Source organism: Anolis sagrei, chromosome 10 (genome assembly GCF_037176765.1).
Source record: "Anolis sagrei isolate rAnoSag1 chromosome 10, rAnoSag1.mat, whole genome shotgun sequence".
Lineage (NCBI taxonomy): Eukaryota > Metazoa > Chordata > Lepidosauria > Squamata > Dactyloidae > Anolis > Anolis sagrei.
This window is the reverse complement of record NC_090030.1, coordinates 32,848,791-32,856,158: the sequence shown is the minus strand read 5'-3', so window position 1 is coordinate 32,856,158 and position 7,368 is coordinate 32,848,791.

Sequence of the window (7,368 nt, the reverse complement as noted above, 5' to 3'; positions counted from 1 at the left end):
GTTGCTTCTGCAATGTCGACTCGATGCGGGACAGGCGCCGGCATCATTTCCCCACTCACGTCTGTGTTTTGGTGTTTTTTTTTACTCAAATTGCAGCATCAGAAGGTGCAAACTTTTTTACTCTTCGTCTTAAACTGATTTTTCTTCCTTTTCCGCTCTCTGCTTCCTTCCGTAGAGCTGGTGCATGTTCTTGATTTTGTTTCCCATAGTACCCATTGATCCCAGCCTTATCAAACTGGTTTTCTGCTCCTAAACCATCCAAATAGTGTGTGTTTACTTCCTCTGATGCTCTAAAGCAGGTATGGGCAAACCCAGGGCCAGGGGCCAAATGCAGCCCCTCAAGCCCTCCTGTCTCTCACCATCCTATCCTTCCTTCTTTCTCTTTCCTTCCTCCTTCCCTTCTTTACCTCCCTCTTTCTCCCTCCCTCCTTTCCTTCCACCCTTTTGCCCTTCCTTCCTTCCTTCCCTCCCTCTCTTCCTCTTTCTCCTTCCCTCCCTCCTTCCTTCCATTCTCTTACACCCTTTCCCTCCCTCCCTCTCTTCCTTTCTCCCTCCCTCTGTTCCCTTCCACCCTTTTCTTCCTTTCTTCTCTTTCCTTACTTCTTCCCTTCCAATCTCTTTCCTCCTTTCTTCCCTCTCTTCCTTTCTCCTTACTTCCCTCCTTCCTTCACTCCATTCCCTTCCACCCTTTATTCCTTCCTTCTCTTTCCTTCCTTCTTCCTTCCCTTCCTTACCTCCTTCTTTCTCCCTCCCTCCTTCCCTTCCACACTTTTGCCTTTCCTTCCTCCTTTCCTCTTTCCTCCCTCCTTCCCTCTTTCTCCTTCCCCCCCTCCTTCCTTCCTTCCCTCTGTTACCTTCCACCTTTTATTTCTTCTTTCCTTCTCTTTCCTTCCTCCATCCCTATCTTCCTTCTCTTTTTCTTTCTTTCCATCCTTCCCTTCCACCCTTTCGTTCTTCCTTCCTTCTCTAGTTCCTCCCTCCCTCCACTGCCTTCCATCCTTCCTTCCTTCCCTTTCCTTCCTCCTTCGCTTCCTTCCTTCTCTTTCCTTCCTCCTTCCCTTCCTTACCTCCCTCTTTCTCCCTCCCTCCTTTCCTTCCACCCTTTTGCCTTTCCTTCCTTTCTCCTTCCCTATTTCCTGCCTCCTTCCCTCTCTCCCTCTTTCTCCTTCTCTCCCTTCTTCCTTTCCCTTTCACCCTTTATTTCTTCCTTCCTTCTCTTTCCTTCCTCCATCCTTCTCTTTTTTCTTTCCATCCTTCCTTTCCACCCTTTCGTCCTTCCTTCACTTTTGACCTTCCTTCCTTGTCTAGCCTCCTCCCTCCCTCCATTGCCTTCCACCATTTCGTCCTTCCTTCTCTTTCCTTCCTCTTTCGCTTCCTTCCTTCTCTTCCTTCTTTTTTTCCTTCTTCCCTTCCTTCTTTCCATCCTTCCCTTCCACCCTTTTGTCCTTCCCTCTTTCTTCCCTCCCTCTCTCAATTCCCTTCCATCCTTTCGGCCTTCCTTCCTTCTCTCTTTCCTTCCTCTTTTCCTTCCTTACCTCCCTCTTTCTCCCTCCCTCCTTTCCTTCACCCTTTTGCCTTTCCTTCCTTTCTCCTTCCCTCTCTCCCTCTTTCTCCTTCTCTCCCTTCCTCCTTTCCCTTCCACCCTTTATTTCTTCCTTCTCTTTCCTTCCTCCATCCTTCTTTTTTCTTTCCATCCTTCCTTTCCACCCTTTCATCCTTCCTTCCCTTTTGACCTTCCTTCCTTGTCTAGCTCCTCCCTCCCTCCATTGCCTTCCACCATTTCGATCTTCCTTCTCTTTCCTCCTCCTTTGCTTCCTTCCTTCCTTCCATCCTTCTCTTCCTTCCTTCTCTTTTTCCTTCTTCCTTCCCATCCACCCTTTTGTCCTTCCTTCCTTCCCTCCCTTCCTCCCTCTCCTTTCCCTTTCACCTTTTCGGTCTTCCTTCCTTCCTTCTGTTTCCTTCTTCCTTCCCATCCTTACCTCCCTCCCTTTTGCATTTCCTCCCTTTCTCCTTCCCTCTCTCCCTCCCCCCTTCCTTCTGTTCCACCTTTTATTCCTTCCTTCACCCTTTTCTTTTTCTTTCTTTCCATCCTTCCCTTCCATCCTTTCGTCCTTCCTTCCTTCTGTAGTTCCTCCCTCCCTCCATTGCCTTCCACTCTTTTGTCCTCCCTTCCTTCTTTCTTTCCTCCTTTGCTTCCTTCCTTCCATCCTTCCCTTCCACTCTTTTGTTATTCCTTCCTTCCCTCATTCTGCCCTCCCTCCTTCTCTCTTTCCTTCCTCCTTCCCTTTCTTTTATTCCTTCCTTCCTTCTTTTTCCTTCCTCCTTCCCTTCTTTCTATCTTTCCCTTCCACCAGTTAAGTGGCTGAGGGAGAAAAGGGAGGGGAATGATGGGAGTTGAAGTCCAAAACACCTGGAAGGAGGACCCAAGTTGGCGCATGCATGAGCTAGATCATAGGTTGCAGACACGGAGCGACAGGAATCCCGGCACCTAGATCCCATTCTCAGGAGTTCTAGTTCATTGCTGGAAAACAACAAGTCCTTTGCCCACTCTTTCCTCCCAACATCCTGAAAACTATTTTCCCAGTAAAGCACCAGTAATAGCAGCTGGGAAGGACTGGGGATATCAGGATAACAAGTACAGTACTTTTGGGCAATCTGCAAACAAATTTGTGACTCAGATGGTTTTTTTTTTCACAATGTGCACTCTCTCCTTTTGCTATTATTATTATTATTATTATTATTATTATTATTATGCGCCAATTTACTTCCTAGGGATTTAGGGTACAGACTACTGAAACCAATCTACTTGAAAACTGTTGATTTTATGAAGATGTGTGGACATATTGGCGGGGAGGGGGAGTTTCGTAATGATGGGGAAATGCTCCATTTCTTTGCATTCGGTTGTGCTTGTTATTAATATCAGCGTTGTCCCGGATCATAAAAGCACAAAGTTTATTATATTTTCCTTTGCTGTTAAGAGCCAGTCTTCTACTTTTGCCTGTTTAATTAATGCAAGGGAATGGTACTGGGGGAAATGTATGGCTTGAGATGAGTCCTAACGCATGCAAAAACGCTCTGCTTCATTCAGAAAAATGCTGCACTCGCAGAGCTCAGGCGGTGTTGTATTTCAGTGTCAATGTTGACGTCTGTAGACAGTCCACGTTTCACAGGCATATAGCAGGGTTGGGAGGACAATAGCTTTATAAACAAGCTCCTTGGTCTCCCTACGGATGTCCCGGTCCCTCAAACACTCTGCTTCATTTAGAAAAATGCTGCACTCGCAGAGCTCGGACGGTGTTGTATTTCAGTGTCAATGTTAACTTTGGTGGAGAGGTGGCTGCCAAGGGAGCGGAAATGGTCAACATTTTCTAATGTTACACCATTAAGCCGTATTTCTGGCATTGGAGAGGGATTGGCTGGTGACTGCTGGAATAGCACTTTGGTTTTCTCAATGTTCAATGACAGGCTGAGCTTTTCGTATGCTTCTGTGAAGGGATTGTGGCGCATCTGGCTGAGTGGTCACTCTGACCAAAAGGTCATGACTTCGAAGCCAGCCCGGGTTGGAGTGGGTTTCCAACCAATTGTGTAGCCTGTTGTCGACCTTTGCAACCCGAAAGACAGTTGCATCTGTCAAGTAGGAAAATTAGGTACCACCTTAAAGTGTGGGGAGGCTAAATTAACTGATTTATGAGGCCATAAAGAAGACTCCACCAAAGCATTCCAGCGGGGAAGCATGCGGGGAATGCGGAAGTGCTTCATCAGCGTCGCAGATGGATGAGGAAAGCGACAGCTCCCCTGGCAGCCAGAAAAAGTTAAATAGCCTCTGTGCATGCCTGTATATGTTTGTATGTCAAAGATTGGCATTGGATGTTTGCACTGTAATCCGCCCTGAGTCCCCTATGGGGTGAGAATGGTGGAATATAAAAGCTGTAAATTAATAAATAAATAAGGTATTTAGAGTGGCTTGTAGGTCTTCTTCTGAGAGGGGTTGGCTGGTGACTGCTAGAAGAGCACTTTTAGATGGCAAGCTATTTAACCCCAGCACACCGAAAGCCAACACCAAGGTTAGAACAACATCTATTATAGAACTCCAGTATGCGGATGACACGGTCATCTGTGCGCATTCAGAAGAAGACCTACAAGCCACTCTAAACACCTTCACGGAAGCATACGAGAAGCTTGGCCTGTCATTATCCAACATAAAAAGGGCCGGCAGAACATTGGATAAGAAAAAAATATTGGATAATAAGGAGAGATTAAGGAAAAGCCTATTAAACGTTAGTTACATTATGATTTGACAAATTAAGCACCAAAACATAATATTTTCGAACAACTGGGCAGAAACAGCAGTTCAATCTGTTATGTAGTAATTATTTAGTACCAAAAGATCACAATGTTTTGAAATAGCGTTGGATGAGCAAAGGTTCGATAAGTGGGACTCTACTGTACTTTGTTTCCTACAGCTTCCATGCTCTGATTTGTGTTTGTTTTGATCCAATCAATGCCTAATTATTTAATTGATGGTACTTCTGATTTGACGCGGGACATATCTGAAATGTTTGGATGACGGAACACTAACATTCCTCAAGATTATCAATGTAGAACATTCCCATTAGAACAGGCACGGGCAAACTTCGGCCCTCCGGGTGTTTTGGACTTCAACCCCCACAATTCCTAACAGCCTACCGGCTGTTAGGAATTGTGGGAGTTGAAGTCCAAAACACCCGGAGGGCCGAAGTTTGCCCGTGCCTGCGTTAGACCCTTTTGAATGTCGAAACCATATTGCCCTCAGGTTTCCCACTTTCAAATGTTCCTGCTTTTGTAACATGGGAAATGCATGGGATTTTTTTTGCAATAAAATGTTTTGTAACATCAAATATGTCTTGATATATCACTTGGAGCACTCACGTTTCTCTTTGGCTCGGATAGAAATAATTTTCGGAAGTTTCCAAAAGGCAGCAATACCTCTGGTGCTTTCTTGTACGATTTCAGCCTTCAGCGTCCAGATTATTCCAAGTTTTGCTCAAGAGCTGAAGTGGCCCCTTGGAAACAACCATCACCCAATGATCTCTTCCTGGAACTCAACAAAGAAGCTCCTGTTTTGTAGCACGTTTCCTATGAGGCGGGTGAGGTGGTCGTCCTTTGTGATATTATACATTTTTCTCAGGAGGAGGCAGTGGTGGTTCACAGTCTCATAGGCTGCTGACAGGTCTATGAAGACAGCTCCTGTGATCTGCTGCCTTTCAAAGCCATCTTCTATGTGTTGAGTCAGGTTCAGCTCTTACGATGTGCAGCTTTTGCCTTTCCTGAAGCCAGCTTGCTGTGGGATCACACAGGGGTCTATTTTTTCCGTAATTCTATGCAAAATAAGTCTCCAGAACTTTGTAGAGGTGGCACAACAGGGAGATTGGTCTATAGTTTTTTAGATCATTACAGTCTTTGCCTGGCTTCAAGATGATATGATAGATAGATAGATAGATAGATAGATAGATAGATAGATAGATAGAGATAGCCTTCCAATTCTAGAAGTGTATGATGGATGGATAGATGATTGATAGACAAACATAGCTGTTGGGGTCCCTTCCAACTCTAGGATTCTATGATGGATGGATGGACTCTAGGATTCGAGAATGGATGGGTGGATAGAGATAGCCTTTGGGGTCCCTTCCAACCCTAGGATTCTAGGAGGGATGGATAGATAGATAGAGATAGCTTTTGGGGTCCCTTCCAACTCTAGGATTCTAGGATGGATGGATAGATAGAGATAACTTTTGGGGTCCCTTCCAAGTCTAGGATTATATGATGGATGGATGGATGGATGGATAGATGGATAGATAGATAGATAGAGCTTTTGGGATCACTTCCAACTCTAGGATGGATAATTTGAGCGATAGATTGCCTTTGGAGTAGTCCCTTCCAACTCTATGATCCTATGATAGATACTGTAGATGATAGACAAACAGACAGAGATAGCCGCTAGGGTGACTTCCAACTAGGATTCTATGATAGATGGACGGATAGATAGATAGATAGAGATAGCCTTCCAACTCTAGAAGTGTATGATGGATGGATAGATTGATAGACAGACAGACATAGCTGTTGGGGTCCCTTCCAACTCTAGGATTCTATGATGGATGGATGGACTCTAGGATTCTAGAATGGATGGGTGGATAGAGATAGCCTTTGGGGTCCCTTCCAACTCTAGGATTCTAGGATGGATGGGATGGGATGGATGGATAGAGATAGCTTTTGGGGTCCCTTCCAACTCTAGGATGGATGGATGGATGGATGGATAATATGAGAGAGAGATTGCCTTTGGAGTAGTCCCTTCCAACTCTAGGATTCTATGATAGATGGATAGATAGAGCCCTTCCAACTCTAGGATATGATTGATTGATTGATTGATTGACTGATTGATAGACAGGCAGAGAGACCGAGATAGCTACTGGGGTCCCTTCCAACTCTAGGATTCTATGATTGATAGATGGATGGATGGATGGATGGATAGATAGAGATAACTTTTGGGTCCCTTCCAACTCTAGGATTATATGATAGATGAATATGGATGGATGGATGGATGGATGGATGGATGGATGGATAGATAGACAGAGCTTTGGGAATCCCTTCCAACTAGGATGGATGGATGATATGAGAGAGAGATTGCCTTTGGAGTAGTCCCTTCCAACTCTAGTATATGATTGATTGATTGACTGATTGATAGACAGGCAGACAGACCGAGATAGCTATTGGGGTCCCTTCCAACTCTAGGATTATATGATGGATGGATGGATGGATAGATAGAGATAACTTTTGGGGTCCCTTCCAACTCTAGGATTATATGATGGATGGATGGATGGATAGATAGAGATAACTTTTGGGGTCCCTTCCAACTCTAGGATTATATGATAGATGGATGGATGGATAGATAGATAGATAGAGCTTTTGGGATCCCTTCCAACTCTAGGATTATATGATGGATGGATGGATGGATGGATAGAGATAACTTTTGGGGTCCCTTCCAACTCTAGGATTATATGATAGATGGATGGATGGATGGATGGATAGATAGATAGATAGATAGATAGATAGAGCTTTTGGGATCCCTTCCAACTCTAGGATGGATGGATGGATAATATGAGAGAGAGATTGCCTTTGGAGTAGTCCCTGCCAACTCCTAGTTGGAAGAGACTCTAAGGGATCGATGGATCATCAGTCATAGAATCTTAAGAGTTGGACTATCTCTGTCTCTATCTATCTATCTATCTATCTATCTATCTATCTATCTATCTATCTATCTATCTATCTTTCATAGAATCCTATTCGATGATAGATAGATAGATAGATAGATAGATAGATAGATAGATAGAT